Source organism: Coturnix japonica, chromosome Z (assembly GCF_054131305.1).
Source record: "Coturnix japonica strain WE chromosome Z, WE-NBRP24, whole genome shotgun sequence".
Classification (NCBI taxonomy): Eukaryota; Metazoa; Chordata; class Aves; order Galliformes; family Phasianidae; genus Coturnix; species Coturnix japonica.
In genome coordinates, this window is record NC_140702.1 from 49,561,318 (window position 1) to 49,583,516 (window position 22,199).

Here is a 22,199-nt window from a genome sequence, read left to right on the forward strand (position 1 = left end):
AGAGATTTTTTTTTGAATTAACCTTTCCTTTCCTTTTTTATACATCCCTATACTTAAAATTCTACATACATTGACTTTCATTTATACATTGCTTTCCTTTCCAATATATCTACCTTTCCTTTCTTTTCTATTCCCTTCCTTTCCCTTCCTTTATACTTACCTTTGCTTCCTTTCTTTATACTTTCTCTTCCTTTATACTTTCCATTGTCTTATACTTTCCTTTCCATTCCTATTTTAAACTTACCCATTCCTTTCATTTATACTTTCTTATCCTTTCCAATATACTTACCTTTGCTTTCCTTTCTTTATACTTTCCCTTCCTTTATACTTTCCTTTTCTTTATACTTTCCTTTCCTTTATACTTTCCTTTTCTGTATACTTTCCTTTCCTTTCTACTTTCATTTCAATTCCTATTTTTAACTTAGCCTTTCCTTTCATTTATACTTTCCTTTCCTTTCCTTTTCTTTCCTTTCCTTTCCTTTCTTTTTTTTTTCCTTTCCTTTCCTTTCCTTTCCTTTCCTTTCCTTTCCTTTCCTTTCCTTTCCTTTCCTTTCCTTTCCTTTCCTTTCCTTTCCTTTCCTTTCCTTTCCTTTCCTTTCCTTTCCTTTCCTTTCCTTTCCTTTCCTTTCCTTTCCTTTCCTTTCATACTTACCTTTGCTTTCCTTTCTTTTATAAATTCCCTTCTTTTATTATTCCCTTCCCTTTGCATTATACCCACATTCCATTTCTGTTCTGTAACATTTTCCTGTAGACCTTCCTTTCCATTCCTTTTTTTTTTTTTTTAAATTAACCTTTCCTTTCCTTTTTTATATACTTCCCTATCTTTGCAATTCTAAATACATTGACTTTCCTTTATACATTGCTTTCCTTTCCATTATATCTACCTTTCCTTTCTTTTCTATTCCCTTCCTTTCCCTTCCTTTATACTTACCTTTGCTTCCTTTCTTTTATACTTTCCCTTCCTTTATACTTTCCATTCCCTTATACTTTCCTTTCCATTCCTATTTTTAAAATTACCCATTCCTTTCATTTATACTTTCTTATCATTTCCAATATACTTACCTTTGCTTTCCTTTCTGTTATACTTTCCTTTCCTTTATACTTTCCTTTTCTATATACTATCCTTTCCTTTACACTTTCATTTCAATTCCTATTTTTAAACTTAGACTTTCCTTTCATTTATACTTTCCTTTCATATTTACCTTTGCTTTCCTTTCTTTTATAAATTCCCTTCTTTTATAATTCCCTTCCCTTTGCATTATACCTACCTTCCCTTTCTGTTCTGTAACATTTTCCTTTAGACCTTCCTTTCCATTCCTTTTTTTTTTTTAAATTAACCTTTCTTTTCCTTTTTTATATACTTCCCTATCCTTGCAATTCTACATATATTGACTTTCCTTTATACATTGCTTTCCTTTCCATTATATCTACATTTCCTTTCTTTTCTATTCCCTTCCTTTCCCTTCTTTTATACTTACCTTTGCTTCCTTTCTTTTATACTTTCCCTTTCATTATACTTTCCATTCCCTTATACTTTCCTTTCCATTCCTATTTTAAACTTACCCATTCCTTTCATTTATACTTTCTTATCCTTTCCAATATACTTACCTTTGCTTTCTTTTATACTTTCCCTTCCTTTATACTTTCCTTTTCTTTATACTTTCCTTTCCATTATACTTTCTTTTGTACCTTCCTTTCCTTTATACTTTCCTTTCCTTAGCATACCTTTATACTTTCCTTTCGTTTATACTTTGCTTTTCTTTCCTTTCATTTATTTTTTTCTTGCCTATATATTTGATATTTTTTTTCTTATTTTCTTCCTTCCCCCTTCCTCACCCCCCTTTTTTCTGTTCTTATATATTTTTTATTTCATTTTCTTTTCCTTTTCCTTTTCCTCCCCCCTCCCCCCCCGTTTTTTCTTCTTTTCTCTTTACTTTTTCTTTTTTTTCTACTTATTTTTCTTGCCTTCTTTCCTTATCCTTTGGCTTTTTCTTCCCCTTTTTGTTTTATTTTTCTTCCCCATTTTCTTTTTCTTCTCCTTTTTCGATTCTTTTTCTTCCCAAATCATCTTCTATTTTTTCCCCTGTTTTCTTCCCTCGTCTTTCTTCCCCTTTTATCTTTTACTTTCTCCTGTTTTACGTTTTTTTTTCCCTGTGTCTTTTTCTTTACCTTTTTCTTCCCTACCTCTATTTTATTTTTCTTCTTTCTTGCTTTCTTTTTAATTTTCATTTTCTTTACATTTTTCTTCCGCTTTTCTCATTATTTTTTATTTCTTGCTTTTCTTCCCTCTTCCCCCCCCCGACACCCACCCATCCACATTTTGTCTTTTGCTTCCTCCTTTTAAAATCTTGATTGTTTTTTTCTTATTTTCTTCCCTTCCCCCCCCTTTTTTTGTTCCCATATATTTTTTACTTGTTTATGTTTTCTTCTTCCTTTTCCATCCCCCTTTTCTTTTGCTTTTGGTTCTTCTTAACCTGTTTTTCTTTTGCTTCCCTCTTTTTGTTCTCCTTTCTCTATTTAATTTTCATTTTCTCTTCCCCCTTTCCTTTCCTCTTTTTTCTTGCTCCTTTTTTTCTTCCCCTTTATGTTTCCCTTTCCCTTTCTTGCCCTTTATCTTTTTTTTTCTCTTTTTTCTTTTACTTTCCTGTCTTTTCTTTCTTTACTTTTTCTTTTTTTCTTCTTCTTGTTCTTCCCTTCTTTCCTTTTGCTTTTGCTTCTTCTTCCCCTTTTTGTTTTATTTTTCTTCCCCATTTTCTTTCCTTTCTCCTTTTTCTATTCTTTTTCTTCCCTATTATCATTCTTCTTCTATTTTCTTCCCTGTTTTCTCCCCTCTTTTTTCTTCCCCTTTTATCTTGACTTTCTCCTTTTTCATGTTTTTTTCCCTATTTCTTTTAACTTTTTCTTCCCTATCTTTATTTTATTTTTCTTCTTTCTTGCTTTTTTCTCTTTTTAATATTCGTTTTCTTTCCATTTTTCTTCCCCTTTTCTCATTCTTTTTTATTTCTTGATTTTCTTCCCTCTTTTCTTTTTACCCCGACCCATTCTTTGTCTTTTTTTTTTTTTTAAGTTTGATAATTATTTTTTTTTCTTCTTCTCTTCCCTTCCCCCCTTTTTTTATAGCCCATATATTCTTTACTTCTTTTCCTTTTCCAATCATTCCCCCACCCCCCAACCCCTATTTTCTTTAGCTTTTGTTTTTTTACCCTATCTGTTTTACTTTCGCTTCCTCCTTTTCTGTTCTCTTTTCTCTTTTTCTTCCCTATTTAATTTTCTTTTTTGCTTCCCCATTTCCTTCCCTCTTTTTTCTTGCTTTTTTTTCTTTCCCTTTATGTTTCTTTTTCTTTCTTCTTTTCTTCTCTATTCTTTACCTTTTTCTTTTTCTTTTTTTCTTTTCTTTTCTTTTTCCTTTTTTTTCTTTTTTCTTTTTTCTTTTTTCCTTTGTTTTCCTTTTTTTTCTTTTCCTTTCTTTTTTTATTCTTTTCTTCTTTTCTTTTTCTTCCCTTCTTTCCTTTCGCTTTTACTTTCTCTTCCCCTTTTTGTTTTTTCTTCCCCATTTTTTCCCTTCTCCTTTTCCTATTCTTTTTCTTCCTTATTATCATTCTTCTTCTATTTCCTTCCCTGTATTCTTCCCTCTTTTTTCTTCCCTCTTTTTTTCTTCCTTTTATCTTTACTTTCCCCCTTCTGTTTCCTGTTTTTTATTTCTCCTATTTCTTTTCCATTACCTTTTTTCCCTATCTTCCCCCTTTTCTATTCCCTTTTCTCTTTTTCTTCACTGTTTAATTTTCATTTCCTCTTTCTTCCCCCTTTCCTTCCCTGTTTTTTCTTGCTCTTTTTTTTTTCCTTCCCCTTTATGTTTCCTTATCGCTTTCTTTCTCTTTCCCTCTCTCTTTCGTATTCCCTTTCTTCTTCACTTCCCTCTTTTCTTTACTCTTCATTCCTTTCTTTTTCTTCTTCTTCTTTTTCTTCCTTTTCTTTGCCTTCTTTTTCTTCACTTCTTTCATTTTCCTTTTGTTCATTTCTCCTGTTTTTGTTTTTCTTTTCTTCCCCATTTTCTTTTCCTTCTATTTTTTATATTCTTTTTCTTCCCTATTATCATTTTTCTTCTTTTTTTCCCACTTTCTTACCTTTACCCCCCCCATTTTTATTTTTGTCTTCCCTCTTCTATTTCCTTTTATCTTTCTCCTATTACTTTTTTTCTCTTCTTCTTTCCTTTCCTTATATTCTCTTCTTTTCTTCTTTTCTTTTTTCCTTTCTTTTTTCTATCCTCTTTCCATTTTCTCCCCTCCCCTCTCCTCATTTTTTTTCCCTCTCTTTCCCTTTCTTTCCCTTTTCCTTTCTCTTTCCCTTTCCCTTTATTTCCCTTTCCCTTCCCTTTCTCTTTTCTTCTTTTCATTTCTTCTTTTAATTTTTTTTTCTTCTTTGACTTCCCTTCTTTCCTTTTGCTTTTGTTTTTTCTTCCCCTATTTTTTTCTTCCTCATTTTCTTTCCCTTCTCCTCTCACTATTCTTTTTCTTCCCAACTATCATTCTTCTTCTGTTTTCCTCCCTCTTTTCTTCCCCCTTTATTCTTCCCCTTTTATCTTTGCTTTCCCACTTCTCTTTCCCTTCCCTCCCCTTTCTTTCCCTTTACCCCCTTCTATCCCTTTCCCTTTCTTTTTTCTTATTTTCTTTTCTTTTTTTTTATTCTTTTCTTTTGCTACCCTATTTTTCTTCTCTATTTTTTCTTCTTTTTTCTTTTTCTTTTTCTCTTCTTTTTTCTTTTTCTATTTTCTTTTGGCTTTGCTATTACCTTATCCTTTTTGTTTTTCTGTATCTTCTTTTTTTTCCCTTTATTCTATTCTTCTTTCTCTTTTCTATCCCTATTATTTTTTTCCCTTTTCATTAACTTTTTTCTTTTTCTTTATCTTTTTTCTTTTTTTTTCTTTCTTTTCTGTTGCTCTATCTTCTTGTTTCTTTTTCTTTTATTTTTTTCTGCTGCTTTTTCTTCTTGTTTCATTGATTTTCCTTTTTTTTTGCTTTTTAAATCTCTCTATTTTTCCTCTCCTTTTTTTTCTTTCTCTTTTTCTTCCCTTGTTTCTTTTTTATCCCAATTTTCTTCACCTTTTTCTTTCATCTTCTTCCCCTTCTTCATTTCCTTTACTTTCCTTTTTTTTTACTTTTAAAGCACAATTACTTCATGAAATGATACTTCTCGATGTACAAACAGATATAAAAATATCATCTGATACCTCTTTGCGCTGTTCTCACAATCATAGAGTAGCCATCAGTAGCTTTGGTTTTGGTAAAAAAAAAAAAAAGAAAAAAAAATCTGCAGGACTGTCGTACAAATACTGGTGATGGGGGATGGAGGGGAGATATTCTGGCCATCAGTGACCTTTCCCTTCCATTTCCCCCCCTTATTTTCTTTTGCTTTTGGTTCTTCTTACCCTATTTGTTTCTCTCTTCCTCCCCCTTTTCTGTTCTCCTTTCTCTTTTTCTTCCCTATTTTCTCTTCCCCCTTTCCTTCCCCCTTTTTTCTTGCTCTTTTTTTTTACTTCCCCTTTATGTTTCCCTTTTCCTTTCCTTTTATTTCCCTTTCCCTTTATTTCCCTTCCCTTTTTCTTTTCTCTTTTCAATTCTTTTCTTTGGGGAAGCTGTATTTATGTTGTATTTACTTTGGTATTTATCTTACCTTTTTAGAGGAGTTGTGCCTGCTTCTGCTTCTTCAAAAAGGAACAGGGAGCTCTACAGTAGAAGCCTGAAGGTGAGGTGGGCTGGCCTCTCTGTCTGCCTGTGCTCCTTCCTTCCCCCTGGAAAGTTCACCACATGAGACTTTGATAGGCTTCTTCTTACCCTATTTGTTTTACTTTTCCTCCCCCCTTTCGTGTTCTCCTTTCTCTTTTTCTTCCCTATTTAATTTTCATTTTCTGTTTACTTCCCCCTTTCCTTCCCTCTTTTTTCTTGCTCTTTCTTTTTCATCCCCTTTATGTTTCCGTTTCCCTTCCTCTTTCCCTTTCCCTTCCACTTCCCCTTTCTCTTTCCCTTTCCCTTCCCCTTTCCCTTTTCCTTCCCTTTTCTCTTTCCTTTCCCTTTTTGTTTCCCCTTCCCTTCCCTTCTTTTCCTTCCAAGAAGCTGTATTTATCTTGTATTTACTTATGTATTTATCTTACCTTTTTAGAGGTGTTGTGCCTGCTTCTGCTGGCTTCAAAAAGGAACAGGGAGCTCTACAGTAGAAGCCTGAAGTTGAGGTGGGGTGGGCTGTCTGCCTGTACTCCTTCCTTCCTCCTGGAAAGTTCACCACATGAGGTTTTGATAGGCTTCCATAATGTATGGGTATGGAAAGCTGCAACTAACTCTGCAGATGACTGGTATATACTTAACATCTGAAATCTCAATCAAATTTTCTGCTTGTTGAGTTATTGTCTGGCATTCACTTATTTCCTGATTTGGCCATCACTTCTGGCTGCTCTTTTGACAGATTTTCACTATTTCTGCAGTCACATTGGTCTGGCAACAGGGGAATCTGCTGTGGCTGTGGGTGTGGTGAGAGCAGCACAACCACCCCATCCTTCTCTGAGTCCTCACTTCCTCTGCAGCATTGCTTCACAGACCCTTGCACACCCTAAAAGCAGCGGCCAGCAACCAGCCATAGTGACCTGGGTTTAATTTGTCTGCAGTTGAATACAATTAGTCCCCAGACAAACTTGGGTCGCCTTTTTGTTTCACCAAAAAAATCACTGATGCTGAAGATCTGGCATATGCTCCAGCCTTACAGCTCAAGTCCTGTCACCTACTCCCGCCCCCCCCCCCCACCTCCCCCCCCCCCCCCCACCCCCGCCGGCAATGTGTGAGTTCAGCTGAAAGTGAACTGTATATACAAGACATTTGAGAGCTCCTTGTGAAATGGGCTTGTATTTTAAACTTCCAAGCGTCTGGAACCTCAACTGGCTTTGAATGCATCCCTGAGCCGAGCCCAATCTGGACACATACCTGAGGGTGGAGAGCAGAGACGATCCGCTTTTGGGAGCCGGGCTGAAAACGGCTGCGCCAGAACCCGCATAGTACACCAGGATCACTCCGTCGGGCAAGCGGCTCCATCTAGCGGCCGTGCCCCGTTTCATGGCGGACGCTCAGTGATGTCACCAACGAATGAGCTGACGTTACAGCACGGGGCGACCCTTCCCCGATCCCGGGCAGCCCCAGGATCTTTCTGGGAGCGATATGAGCAGAGCAGGGGTGGGGTGCATTGTAACTCCTCTTCTCAGCGTCACCCGCAGGTTCACCAGCAACTCACTGCAGCGCTCCCTGAGAACCACGGGAAGGGCTTGGTGCTGTGAGCACCTGGAGGAGCTCTTTGGGATAGGGAGTGGCCGAATGTTGCTTCCGGCTTTGCTGCTGGCTAGATTTGCTGTGTGGACTGATATCAAATGCATTACAGTAGTTTGAGGCACCGGGAGATGACTGCCAGGCCCTCTGTCAAAGGAAAAACAAGTCTTTTGGCAGTGTGAAAAATAAACTGGGCTGTTCTCCAGTAGCAACCCAGAAAGATTATTGGATTTTGCACTTTGTTAGTAATTTGTAAGCAAATACTCAAACTATCAAAGTAGAAAATAATATTTCCTTATTTTATTTTATTTTATTTTATCTTATTTTATTTTATTTTAGAATGTGAGCTGAATAACATCTTCATCCTCACCTCCAGATTGCAGTATGGGAGCCAGTTGAGATGTCTCCTTCATGCTTTTGGTCTGGCAATCAGCTACTTTGCTGGATCAAACAGCCTGGAGACCCAATAGTGGCTGTCAAAGCTGAGGAGATCTTATCTTTCACTGTTAAGTGCTGGCTCATGAGCAAGGGCTGCTCTGATGTCTCCTCATGCTTAACAACATAATGGTATATTTGAATGAACACATCTTCACTAGCAGACAAGGGTGTGGGTCTAGAGCATAAGCAGAGGATAAATTTTCCCCACCATTTGTGCTGGGAGTGAATTATCCTGTAACATTCTCAGGGAACAGGAAGAAGGAGGAAACTGTAACGAGGCAGTGCCACTTCCATGCTCAGAAGAGGATATGTGAGCATCTTCCTGCACTCAGCTTGAAGTTCCCACACACAAAAGGACCTAGACCCTTGTTTTTCAGTCTTCTGCTGACATATATCATGTAGCACTTCATATGCCTTTATTTTTACTTAGCCTTACTGACATGCCTATATAAACCAGTGTAACCTGTAAGACTGGCATTGTCAAAGTGATTGTTCAGGAAGCTATTTTCACAGTTGAAGGCCAAGAAGATGCTACCACTTTTCAAGTGCTACATGGAATTTGTTGCTTGTAAAGGTCAGCTTTCATGGTTCATGCTGTAACACTACCCTAATCCTCATCAGGATCAACAACATGGATGATGACAATGATCCTTTTTCTCCACCAGAGTCCTCTGTTTCACTGGCAAAAATACTGGAGGCAGGAATAAGGCTGTGGGTTGGATCCTTGGGTACTTTTTCCACTGATGAAATGAAGGCAAGCAAATGACAGATCCAACTGTGCAGCCTTGGGTGTATGAATCAGTATTATCTGCTGGCTGGAGCTCCTGGTAGGTTTTGCACTAAGAAATGGTTTTGGTGTCACATTTGACATGAGACTCAGACTATCATGGGGTGTTTTGGGCTCATCTTATACACTATCTCAAGCTCTTTGGGAACAAGCAGCCTATTTTTCATTATGCAATATCGTCTTTATTCATCTACATGTTAATTGCTGGTTTCTAGCCTTTCTAGATCTGTGACCTAAGAATCACAAATCACGACAGGGGCAGAGGCAATTAGTTGTCCTCGGGCTGCTCTCTAAGACTCAAGTGTGTAAATTGCTCTTTCATTCGCACGTGAATTATTCTTAATATCCCTTCTCTGGTAATAAATACGTGGCTGTGAAGGCATGAAGATGTGTGTGTGTGTGTGTGTGTGTGTGTGTGAGGGGGGGGGTGGGGGTGGTGGGGGATTAAGAGGGAAAGGTAGCATGACCCTCCCGTTTTCTTTTCTTTTTCAAGTAAAAGCTACCCCTAAGTCTTAACATTCTCTCAAAAAGATAATGCTACCGGTTTGTTTGCTTTCTGCATTCCCCTTGGATGCTAAGGCAAGACTAACGCAGAGAGCATAAAGAAGTTCATATGCACATTGCCTCATATTGTATACGTGCTTCTCTATTAGCTCTGGACAGAGAGCATAACCAGATGAAAAACGGGTAACCAGCACAGGTCAGGCAATTCAAAGAGAAAGATGGGGTCTTCAGAAGGGCACCTCAGCTTTATTCCCACTCTCATCTTCTGCAACCCGAGCCAGCAACACCCGCGGCTCCACAGGACGGCCATCACTCCTGCCTCAGGCAGAGAACAGCCCTTTGCCATGCTGACTGTCTGCTCTGCTCTGCCAGGAGCTGATGGTTTACTTACAGCAGAGGAATGTATCTCCCGTTCTGGACAGCATGGTGACCTCCTGCTCAGCTTACTCAGACTCCTTTCTCAGAGTGACAAAGTGGGTAAATTGCACCAGAAATGCCCTGTCCATTCCCAGGGTGAGAGAGTGAGGCAGACCTGCAGGAGGCCAGTGGCCAGGATTTTCCATTTACATGCCCTTAGTTCCCTCTCAGTCTGGTAGGGGTGACTGTGAGCACAATTTGGAAGCCTTTGCTTGCTTCATGCCATATCTACTTGGGCTCATCACTGTGGGCTTGGGAAACCAGACAAGTACTTGCATTGGTTTCTGCAGACCATCTTTCACATTTGTGCATTCAGAAGCTCTGCTGTGTGAACACAGCCTCTGTCTGCATCAGCTTGCAGTGTCCCCTTCCCCAGCTGCTGATGTTTGTCAGGTCAGCACTGCACTTGCATGAGGGAGGTCAGCAGAACAACATCCTTAGATAAATGACTGCAAAGGATTTCAAGCCTTCAACATTGCCCCCTTTTGTGATTGGAGCCCTGGGGTATCTCCCTTTTTGTGTGTACCTCTGGTAAAAACGTGGTCCGTGGGCTTTTGCTCTGCCCTTCTTAGCTTCACACACGACAGGCAAGGTACCTGAAACAAGTGCTGAGGGAGGTTGCTAAGCATCCAGCCTTAGAAATATTTAAAGCTCAGCTGAGCAGGGACTAAAACAAATTGCTCTAGATTTTAGGCTAGTTCTGCTTTGAGCAGGAGGTTGAACCAGATGCCTTCAAGGGGTCCTTTCCAAAAAAAAGATTATTTTTTTTCTAAATGTTGTGTTCTAATCAATGAAGGCATCAGGTTTGATCAGGTTTGGAAGAGAAACCTGTTTTTCTTGCTGGGGAATGAACTGGTTTCTGCAGAACAAGAACTAGGATATATTGATTTATATGAACAGCTCTGAGCCAGCAGATGTGGTGCAGTGGTTCTACCAGTGCTGCTGCACTTACAGAGGAAATGTTGGTCTTCCAGGGTATTCTCTCTGAATATTTACATCTTACAACCAGTGCAATAGGAATCCCAGAGTGAAAATGCTCAAGTTCCTCTGAGAGAACTTGCACACTGGGTTGGCTCATTGCTGTCTTGTAACTAGTGAAGAAGGATGGAAGGATTAGTATAGCACATCTGATGCAGGAGAAAAAAAGATGCTTTTCTTATACGTGGAAGAATGAGACAGATGACTGAAAAGAAGCACAAAATGCCTAGGTCATGTCTCATGACTCTTGCAGTTTTGTTCTCACGTGACATTGTAAAGAGAATTTAATTTTATCAGAAAAATGCTTTTTTTTTCTGTTTTCTTTCTTTCCTTCCCTAGGAGCCTGCTCTGTTCCCTATAGGGAGAGTCTGTCCTCTGGTGTCCATAGAGGCATTTGGACTTAGCATTTGTTGACTTCTCTGCCTTCCTTTGCAGACATCAGTGAGGAGAGGCTGGGTGATGCCAGCGGAACAGACAATGCTGAGACCTACAGTGACGAAGACACAGACCAAAGGAATTCCCCAGACATGGCTAAAGCCAGAACCTGCTTCACCCCTGAAAGCCCAGAAATTGTATAAGTGGATGAGGTTGGTTACGCAGTTCAGAAAACTGGTGGGAGCACAGAGAGCCATCCAGAGAGCCCCAAGTACCATGCAGAGCAGAATCACCTACTGATAGAAGGTCCTTCTGGGACAGTTTCTTTACCTTTCAGCTTGAAAGCCAACAGACCTCCACTGGAAGTGCTGAAAAAGATTTTCCCTAACCAGAAGCCGACGGTGCTGGAGTTGATCCTGAAAGGATGTGGTGGTGACCTGGTGAGCGCTGTTGAGGTTCTCTTGTCCAGCCGGTCTTCAGTGGCCAGTGGTGAGAGAACTTCTGCAGAGTCAGATGGTCTAGTTCTACCTTCCAATGGGCATATTTTTGAACACACGCTGAGTTCCTATCCTATTTCCTCTTCCAAGTGGTCAGTGGGCTCAGCCTTCAGGGTCCCTGACACACTGAGGTTCTCTGCTGACTCCAGCAATGTTGTGCCCAATCCTCTGACTGTACCTTTGTAGCACCCATTTCCTCAGCCACCTCGCTACCCACTGATGCTGAGGAACACTTTGGCAAGAAACCAGTCCAGTCCTTTCCTGCCTAATGATGTCACCCTTTGGAACACCATGATGCTGCAGCAGCAGTACCAGCTGCGGTCCCAGTATGTCAGTCCTTTCTCTAGCAACTTGGCCAGCGTCTTCCAAAGCTCTTCTGTCCTTCCTTCTCGCTCATCAGAAGATCCTAGGATCTCAATCCCTGATGACGGATGTCCTATTGTGTCTAAGCAACCTCTTTACACAGAAGATGAGTATGATGAAAGGTCTGATTCTTCAGACTCAAGAATACTCAACACATCTTCTTAGGATGACATTTGGCATACGATAAGTAAGTAAGTGATATTTGCAGTGCAGCTGAACTACTGGGCCTGAAGAGGAGAGACGTATACTCCATGAAACACTTGCAATTGTATTAAAACTTGACTTTGCTTGGTATTGTACTATAGCAATAAAGACATAACGTATTTAATTTCTTGCACTTCATTGGATAATGCCAAATAGCAATACTCTGGCTTTAGCTCTGAGTGCGTACAACAAGGAAAGACTTTATGGCCATCGGTTACGGGACTCTGGAAGATTCATAGCGGAAACAGAAGCTCAAGGTCTACTTTGTTCCTTAACTCAGACAACTGGGGATATTAAACTAGAATACTTGAATGCTGTTTTATAAGAGAGAACTCCTCAGGACATAAGAAATCAAACAAAAGTAGTTCAATTGCAAATGGACTAAAACAAGGACCAGTCATCATCTTTGCATTGAAAGGAAAGACAGAAGAATTATGCACATGGAACTAGCATGAACTGCTTCTGTACTGTTTGAGCTTGGACATTTTTTAGAAAAATAATCTTATGAGTTATTCTTTTCCCATGGCTAGGTCAAAATGTGTAATGTCAGTGTAAAACCAATTACGGCTGTGAAGTGCATGAAGTGTATTGTGAAATGAACACAAGATTAAACATTGTCAGGTTAATGTAGCATGCTAAGGACTCCAGAAAAATAAACTAAGATGATCATCTTGGTTTATGTCATTTATATTGGGCAAATAGCATTTCTGAGGATAGAGAGCTGATTAACTGCCAGCTGGGGTAACAATGTCTAGTTCCAGCAACAGCAGACAAGGCAAGTCTATTTTTCCCAGTCCAGGTTCTGCCCCCCTGCCTCGTAGCCTGAAACTGAGTCTCAGCAAATGCTATCATGAGGGAAGCTTAGGTCCTTGGATGTGTGCTACAGACACTTCCAAGTTCAGGAGAGTGAAGCAGAACTTGTAACAGTCACAGTAAGCGGGAAAATATATATATATAAGTAAATAAGAGGCTCTTTTTTTTCTTTTCTTTTTTTTTTTTTTTTTCCCTATGCTATAGAAATAGAAATAGGAGATAGGTTGTAATTGCAGACCTTTCTTTAAAACAGTGTGGAGTTAAATGGCAGCTTTCCCGAATCTGGAAAAGTAATTATTTGAACAATTTATTGCATGTTTGCATGCATGAACTCCCCTTTTATCCTACTTTCATTACAGTGTCAGAATAACACTACAAATTGCTTCTGGTGAAGAATGCCGCTACATTCACTCTCCACCTAGATATTTGTCTGTTAAGGTTTTTGTGCCATTTTTTGAACCATTTGCCAGTGACCACATCTGCTTGGCAGTTGGATTTTCCAAAACACTTCTTTCTGTGTGGATGCAATGGCTGGCAGGCCTGCCATGTGTACAGATCAGCCCTACCCCTCAAACCCAATGAGGGTTCCCCTAGAGGGGGGAAGCCTAAAGCAGGTGGGCTGTAGGACCTTAGAATTTGTCAGGCATGTTGCCTAGTATCACTGCTAATGTGAATGCCTGTGTTCTCATTTGGCATTTCATACTTCATAATGTTTGTGTACTCAATGGATCCCACAGTTTATACTGATATTGAACAGGCACAAGCAGAAGGAGAATAAAATAAATAATGTTTTTATTTTCTCTGGGGGATAAATGATCAGAAATACACTTTTTATTGTGTATTTTTGCAATCTGTTCAGTAAAGCAATTTGTAGTTGTATGCTAGAGAGCAAAGAGGGAAAGGTGGAGAGTGGGAGAAAAGAAAATAAGTAGCATTCCTTATGCAAATGTAAGAACATCTGGAATTTTCATAATGCAGAATTACAGTTTTGACTGACACATTTTCCTGTGCCCACATGGAATTTGTAAACAAATTCATCTTCAAGACACTCCAAGCAGAAAAGTAATAGGCACTCATAAAATAAGCTTGGTCTTGCAAACAGAAAGAGATGAGGTAGTGAAATGCTGTGCTCCGACATCATAGAGGAGTTAGGTGTGAAAGGCTCGATGCGAACAAACAGGTCCGTGAGCTCAGGTTTTGAGCTCATGCACCAAGCAGATTTCCCTCCAGCAGAGGCTTTTGTATAGGCACCCTCATAGGTTGAATGAATTCTGTTTCTTTTTCTTTCTTTTGTTTCCCAGCAGAGGGTGAATAACCTCCAGCAGGAAGACCAAACAGTGGCAACCGACAGCTCATAGTGATCTTATGCACTGTGGTCTGTGGGTTTTCAGTGAGCAGAACCTTGACATCTTGGAAATGGAACATATCTTTCAGAGAAAGATGACCTTTGGCCAAGCTGGGGCAAACTGTTCATACTACAAACATGATGGGTGAAAAAATGCAGGGTCAGCAATGCAGTTATCAGCAATTATTAAATCCTATCTCTTTTGATAAACTGTTGTGGGGTGTTTTTTTTGTTTGTTTGTTTGTTTTTTCTTCCTTTGTGAAAGCGCTGAAATTAAAATAGTCATTCTTTCAGGAATCATAGAATATCTTTTGACTAAATTCACAATTATTATTATTATTATTTTTAAATGAAGTAAACATAAACATGTTAAAAACAAAAACCAAACACATTTTGTTTGTCTGCAGACAACTTCTGCAGTATTTTGGCTATTTACAAGTTCCATTAAAGCAAACAAACCAACAGGAAAATAAACTAACCAACCAACCAAACTGACCCAAACAAACCAATTGGACTGACCAGCAGTTATATGTCTAGGAAAGGATACTGTTCATACAGCTGTGTTTCCAGGCTGCCACTAAATGTGGGTGTCATTTCTAGACTTCACTCAACATGCAGCAAGGATCTGGGGCCCTTGGCATATTGGCAGGGCCCCATGGTGCTGGAGTCTGCTCCTTATGTCTTTACCTGTGGGGAATCCTAACTCCATCCTGCCTTTACAGTGTGGGCAAATAGGAGATGAGAGAACCTCTGCTTCCCTATGCACCATAATGTACTATTGCATCCCATCCCATCCCATCCCATCTCATCCCACTCCTGGCACCTGGCCCACATGCACTACCCAATTGCACCTTTTCCTTTGCATCAGCAGACGCTCTTGAGAACACCTGTTTTGTCTCAGGCCATGCACTTCCCAGCCCTGGTTCCTGCAGGTACCAGGTCCCAGCCCTCTGTTTTCTGGCTCCGTCTCGTGGTAAAATAAGGGAGAAGACGCGTGGGTGAAGAGGAAGGAGTGAAACTGGCTGCGTGTCTGGAAACCATAAAGAACGAGCTTAAGCATCAAGAAGATCAGCAAAGCCTTTGTTGTAGTCCTGCAATTAAGTGGTCCTATTTCATTTTTATTTGTTATTTTTGTAGGGGGCGATACCGCAGCCACGAGTCACTTGGAGCAAGAGGACTTACCCTCATTTCACGGCGCAGTTCTCGCTCTGGGTGCGCGGAGCCGCTGAGCCCAGGTGCATTTTCTGTGGTGCTCCTCCTGTCAGGACGGTGATTTCACGGCTCACCACCCGCCTGTGCGCACAACACAGACGGTAACTCCGCAGGAAGCCCTTCTTCCGGCTGCTCCGCACTCAGCCGCTCCGCGGGGCGGCTGCGATCAGAACACAGCGCTGTGCTGCGCTGCCCCACGTCCCTCCCCGCGGCTCCGCAGTTGGCTGCGTGCTCCCCGCGGCCCCGACGTGCCCTCCTTGCGGCCCCAGGGCCACTCTGCGAACGCTGGCTGAACAGGCTGGCCTCGCGTTCGTGCTGACACGTTTGAAGAACGATTTGGATTCTCCCAGTATACTGTTTCAGTCATTCACTCCTTATGTGGACGTGAGTGGGGGAGTAGGATTGAGGCTAAATTTATATGTTAATTTTAATACTGAAGCCATCCTGTATTTGAAGAAGATGATTAATTCTTCAATTTCATTTCTTACTTGATATTGCATATTGCCATTACTGGGAAATAAAATGATTTCTGAATGCGCACTTTCCAAACTTCAATTCTAGTGGGCATATAACCCTCAAGCATCATTCTTCTCCCTTCCCTATAACCAACTAACTTAATGCAGAATCTTAATGTTCCTGCACTCGTCTGGAACACTCACTGGCAGATAACAAGACTTCTTCCCCAAGCACACTTTGATAATGCAGTGTCTCAGCAGCTTTCTGCATGACTCAGCAGCTCCTGGTAGGATGCTGTGTGTACACTGGAAATCTCAGCTGAGATTTCCCTTAGAGAGACTAATTACATTGATCTCCACAGTAACACAGTACCAGAGGGCCGTAACCACAGCTGTGTGACAAACACATGGACACACAGTGTGAGTCCTGACATCACATGGAAGGTCAAACTTTTGCTGCAGGTACTGGGCAGTAGACCTTGTAGATGGTAAGTTTAGAGCATCGTATGTGTTGAAAGATTGGGAATGCAGAGGGAGACATACTTCTAGGAGAACTGCCATTGGAGACCAGGCTTCGTTAGAGTCTCAGCAGAACAGAAACATGTACAGAACCTTTGGGAATGCGGCTTGTTATTTCTGTATTCACTCTATGGAAAATGAAGATGAGACACGGGCAACTCTCACAAGGGTACATCCCTGCTCTGCCCACTGATCTGAGGGAGATCTCGTAGCTCAGTTTGAGCGTCAGATGTCTCTTTCTCCATCTCCATGAGGTAAAAAAAGCTGCTACAAGGAGTACATGGCTATTACCTGTAAATTCTCCAGTGCTCTGTAAGAACTGGACACCAATGCTGGGGCTGATTACCTTTAATATGTTCATTAATGATACTGACAGTGGGGTTGAGTGCACCCTTAGCAAGCTTGTGGATGGCACCAAGCTGTGGGGTGCAGTTGACACTCCAGAGGGACAGACAGGATGCCATCCTGAGGGACCTAGACAGTGCTGAGCAATGGGCACAAGTAACATTATGAGATTCTATAAATCCAAGTACAAGATGTTGCACCTGAGCAGAGGCAAACCCAATACCAATACCACCTGTGGGATGAAAGGATTCAGTGCAGCCCTGTTGGAAGTAACCGCGGGAGACAAGTCTCATGCTATCATGGTCAACAAGCCTCGTTTATTAGGTGTTACAGCATCTCATTTATACAATCAGTAATAAGTTCATGCATATTGCAAAAGTAAAGCTCAGGATTGGTGGGTTACACATTACTTCATCTGACCTTTGTGGTTAGTCTTGTGGATACTTTTTCTTTACAGCTATGTCTTCACCTTGCTACACATCTTGTTTTTCCCTCAGGCCGTCCATGCCTCTAGCTACATATCCTGTCTTTAGCTACATACCCTGTCTTTTCACATCCTGATTTCTTCTCAGCTGCCTAGCCCGTGATCGGCCCTAGGATAGACCGTCTTTGTCTTCAGTCACGTTCATTCTTTTACAATTTCACTAATGGAATCTCTTCATGTCCTTTCTCACAAAGCCATTCTGCATAAACACTCTCCACACTTCCCCCGTTTTCTTTTAAACTGAAAAGGGGTTTGATTTACTGACCGATTAATCATATTTAACAATCAGTTCAGTTCATCTGTTCAATCAGTTCTCATGTAGTTTTATCCTGCTCCATAGCTGCTGCTCTGTGAACTTCTCATCTCGATCCATGGCTGCTGCTCCGTAGAATTCTTCTTGTATTACAACAATTTCAAGATACTGCCTATAGAGTAACAACACTACTTAAATTAATAACATAACTATTATAACTCAATCAAGATCTCGATTAACAATACTCTAAAAGTGAAAAGAGAGACAAGTCAAATACAACTTAACAACATTACTGTTAAACCTGCTGTAAAGGACAAATGTGTTTGCTCTGCAACCTAAGTTTCTGCAACCTGAAAATACATCTGTGAGGGTCCCATTGTGTTAATCTGTAACTGATCAGGAAAAGTCTTCAATTTTCATATACTCTGATATATTGATTTTAATGACCACTAAAATTTGTGCAATAAATGCTTTTAAGATGCTCATAACCATGCTCTACCAACTGAGTTATCCGGGCTAATAATTGATTAATGATCGTGCAATTTTATGAAGTAGCATGTCAAATAGAACCAATTTTAGAGGACAAATGGACTAGAGTATCAGTAGGGGCATTAATACTTATTGACCCTTGAGAAACAGCAAGCTGTGTTGGTGGTGGATGCGACAGATAGTGCCAGCAGGGCGTCCCCTGCTTCAAGGTGCACCTTTCCTCTCTCACCCATCACAGATTCTCTCCTGCATTCAGGGTCTGAAGGATTTCTTCCAGTTGTACACCACAGCCGCATGGCCAGTGCGTGATATAGAGCCCAAGTGGAACACCTGCTTGGAAAACAAAATAAACTATCAAATTTAGTTCTATTAGCGTGCACTTTTGTCAAATGATGCATGGTTATATTTTCAGATCCCAATTAATTGGATGTAAAAGAGGTATCTGTTCTATGATACAGGGTCATCTCTTTGTCTGGGATTCCTTTCCAGGTTTTGTCTTTGCAAATTAAGAAAAGCTAATTAATAGGCTAATAATATCATAAGCAAACAGTACTAAAACATTAAAAGAGCTATTCCTGTAGATTCTAGCATTGATTAGATCAAATCCTGTTTAATACACATCTGATCTATTACTAAAATAGAAGAAGCACACAACATCCTAGCTAATGCCTTCAACTCTAAATCTTGAGACTGCATTGGTAAAACAGAAAATCACACACTATGTCAAACTATTAGTAATATTATCTATAACACAGCAAGTTACAAAGCAATACCACTAAGTAAGAAACACACAATTACAACTACTTTAAAGGCTGGATGCTATTTTCTGCCTTCAGATGAGACCAAACATATCATGCTGGAACCTACGTAGGGCCAGTCCCTGTGGAAATAAGAGCATATTCACGACCCCAAGTTGTCAATGGTAGGGGACAGTCCCAAAGTCCTGTGGCCATATTCCAAACATTAACCATAGGCTGTTCCTTTAGCACTGGGGAAGCCTCAAAATGACGATCCACATAAGCTGTATCTCTATGAACACGATTCAAAAAATTCAGCACAAACAAAACAAGCAAAACCTTGCATAATATTTCTTGTAGTGTGTCTCCCATATTCCCCCTTTTTCGTTTAATAATAAGAATGGATTTCAATGTTTGATAAATGTGATCAGTGATAGCTTGTTCAGTGGGAGAATGAGCAATGGCTGTAGTATGTCTAACACACCCTTCTTGGAGGAAAGTTTGAGTGGCCTTAGAGGTATACGCAGGCCTATTATCTGTATGTGGGATTCCCATAGCAGCATAAGCAGATAACCAGTGTTTACGGGTGTCATGACTGTGTTCACCTGTATGTGCTGTGGCAAATACGTAAGAAGAATGAATATCTATTGTTACATGTGCATATTTTAGACGGCCAAATTCAGGAATGTGAGTGACATTTGTCTGACACAGTTGAAGAGGTGCTGTGTCACAGGGATTTGTCCGAGTCTGAGGCAAAGAGCTATCAGTCAAATTATGTAGCTGATATTCAGTCAGAAACACGGTGTATTGCATAGGAGAGAGGATCATTCTTAACACAGTTTTCCAGTCGTGAGGGGTCATAGCGTAACTGTCACTGTTTGTAACCAAAAGATAGTATGTAAAGGCTGACTGAACTCCGAATGTTCTCACTGACTCCCTTAGCTCCTTCACTGCCTCGTAAGGCAGGGATTCCCAACGGGGGACCTGATTAGGAAAGGTTTGCAACGTGTCAGCATCACCCCTTAATATTGTTTCTTTTCTGCACGGCTCTAAGACATCACAGGATGCTGTAGGGAAATTTGTGATTCCTGCTTCCTTCAAAGTATCATCAGGAGGAAATGCGTCCGATTCGCTTTCTGGATCTTCTGGACCTGGGTCACAACGATCCCCTGGTTTCAGTCCATCCGTGTCTTTAACCACGTTACACGCGGGCTGCACAGACGCAGCCGCGCACGACGAGGGGGGGGGGCGGCAGGCGGCCGCTGGCTGGGAACGGCTGCTTGTGTCGGAGCGCGGCCGCTGTTCTTTCTCGCGCTGCTTCTCACGTTTCCCGACTCCCTCTAGCATACAGCAGCGTTGTGGGTGTTGGATTGACACTTGCTGCACCAAATCCCAGTGGCTTGGCACTCGTGACGGATGTGGCCAGTTTTTTCACAACGGAAACATTTCATGCGGGAGCTGTTCTGCGAGCGTGGGCTTGTAGCGACTGCAGCTTGGAGGGGTGCAAGGGCTGCTAAAACCTGAGTATGCGAGGATCTAGATTGCTCCTGAAATGCCTTTGCCTGCTCTTGCAACCCGTCACTAATTTTCGTAAAGCACTCCTAAGAATGCCTGGGTTCCAGTTGGAACCGAAGCAGCCTTTTCTAGCAACTCGGGGATTGACCAATCTCCGGGCAATGTATTAACCAGAGATCGGGTTGAGGAATTGCCATTTTGGAGCACACATTGTTTAATCAATGCCCCTTGCATATATTCTGGAACACTAGCCTTCTTGATGGCATCCACAACCTTATCTATGAAATTACCTAGCGGCTCCTCACGCCCCTGTCTTATTCCCATGTAAATGGGCGTTCCCCCCGCAGCTTTTCTACTATCCATAGCTTTCCTGGCTATATTCATAGTTTCTCGCAAAACTTCAGGATCAGAAATCGCCTGAGCCTCTATTCGAGTCCATGCCCCAAGACCCAACAATTGTTCCATTGTTACACCTGCTAAGGGGTCTCCTGGTCCTCTCTGTACTGCTGCGGACACCACAGCCTGCTGATGCCAATGAGCATTAAACAATATTAACTGATGAGGGGTAGAGATCAATTTCGTTATGCTTCTAATATCTGCTGGGAGAAGGATATGCGCACTAAAAAGATCATCTATCATTTGCCTGGCCGGTTCACTAGTCACCCCATATGTCCCTACTGTAGCCCGCAACTGTGATAACATCTTCCAGTCCAGAGATTGAATCTCAGCCTGGACTCCTCCCTGCGGCAAGGGAGTGTAAACAACAGGGAATGCAAGATTCTCAGTTGCTGTCTGTACTAACTCATTATCGCCATCCTCCATCCCGTGCCTTGCCAGCATAGACCACAACTCGCGTCTTTCCCTTGCGACAGTCCCCGCAAGATCAGACCCAGCCCCAGAGATCGGACCCGACCCGCGCAGAATTGACGGCTCCGGAGCCACCGGGAGCTCAGAGCAGCCGGACGGCTGCGGCTGCGGCACAGGCGGTGCCGAGACATGGAGCGGCGCCGAGGCAGCTCCGGACGGCGGAGGGGGAGGGCTAGAGGAGACCTCCGTGGGCTCCGTTCCTAGGTCAGCCTGCATTTCGCGAGGGGGTGCAGAGGGCGCTGAGGCTGCAGCCGGCAAGGTAACGGAGGAAAAAACAGGGGGGTTCGGGACACTAGTGCCCCATGGCAGCCCATCATCTTGATTCTGTTTTTGCGCAGCTTGAGCTTCCCGAGCTGCCCTTTTTTCCGCCTGACTCATCAACAACTCGTTATGCACTGCTTTCCACAACTTACTTCTCTTTTTTGCTGGCTTATCATCGTCTAACACTAACTCCCAGTTTTATCCCCATACCGCCGCCACTCCTCTAAGGTGTGCACTGAGTGGGGATTTGCAAAAAAGCCATATGAGACCGCGCGGCTCAATAAAGCAGGGAGATCCTTTACTAAGTCTATACCTTTAAACTGTCTTCGCCTAAGAAAAGCGGAAAATAAATCATATGCTGCTTGCCTGTCCATATTTACTCACGTCGGTTCCGTTGCAGCCCTCCAGGCTTCGGCAGCACGTATCTGCATAAACACTCTCCACACAGCCCTGCCAAAAAACACCTGGCAATGCGCCCCTTGTGTCATGGTTTTGTAATGCCGCTATCAATATTCCACATCATAACATCATGTGCAGTATGGATCATTGAAAGGCTCATACTCCAGTTCCGTGGAATAAGCCCTGAATTTTCCTGTTCGTTGTGGGAGAGTCAGACCAGATGGCCATCAGAGGTCCCTTCCAACTCTGAGGTTTCTGTGATTCTATAATTCTGTGAAAGCTTAGCACCTTAGAAGACAAACATTCAAACTATTAGACAAGCCAAGTACTTGACCAGGAAATTAGAATTTGGAGCCTACTAAGTGAATTATCCTCAATGAGAAATTCTGTTATTGTCTCCAGAGAGAACAGACTTTTATTCCAGTCAGGCAGTTATCCCACTTGTTCCCTTCTCACAGGATTTCACTGTTTGGTTTTGTTAGTTAGTTAGTTTGTTTGTTTTTTAATGGTCAAATATTCTGTTATCAGAATACAATAAATTAGTATTTGCTACCGTCTAGTGGTAGCATTTATTTTATTGCCTCTACATGCTTTGTTCTGCAATAACGTTCTTTTCTCCTCAGAAATTCCTAAGCTGA

General features: G+C 41.5%; 1 protein-coding gene, 2 long non-coding RNA genes and 1 pseudogene across 3 annotated transcripts in view; 3 read left to right on the top strand and 1 right to left on the bottom strand.

The window, feature by feature from the left end:
• The window catches only part of LOC146754013 (putative COBW domain-containing protein 7), a 51,451-nt gene that overhangs the window by 17,345 nt on the left and 11,907 nt on the right, over window positions 1-22,199 (top strand). The window lies entirely within an intron of this gene.
• LOC146754015 (uncharacterized) lies at window positions 5,455-6,393 on the top strand. The gene is made up of 2 exons (XR_014940134.1): window positions 5,455-5,742; window positions 6,157-6,393. It is a non-coding gene; the product is annotated as an uncharacterized LOC146754015 (long non-coding RNA).
• Window positions 7,789-12,306, top strand: LOC146754016 (doublesex and mab-3 related transcription factor 3-like; annotated as a pseudogene).
• Window positions 16,849-21,991, bottom strand: LOC146754017 (uncharacterized). Its single transcript, XR_014939162.1, has 2 exons — window positions 21,547-21,991; window positions 16,849-18,112 (listed from the first exon to the last, which is right to left on the bottom strand). It is a non-coding gene; the product is annotated as an uncharacterized LOC146754017 (long non-coding RNA).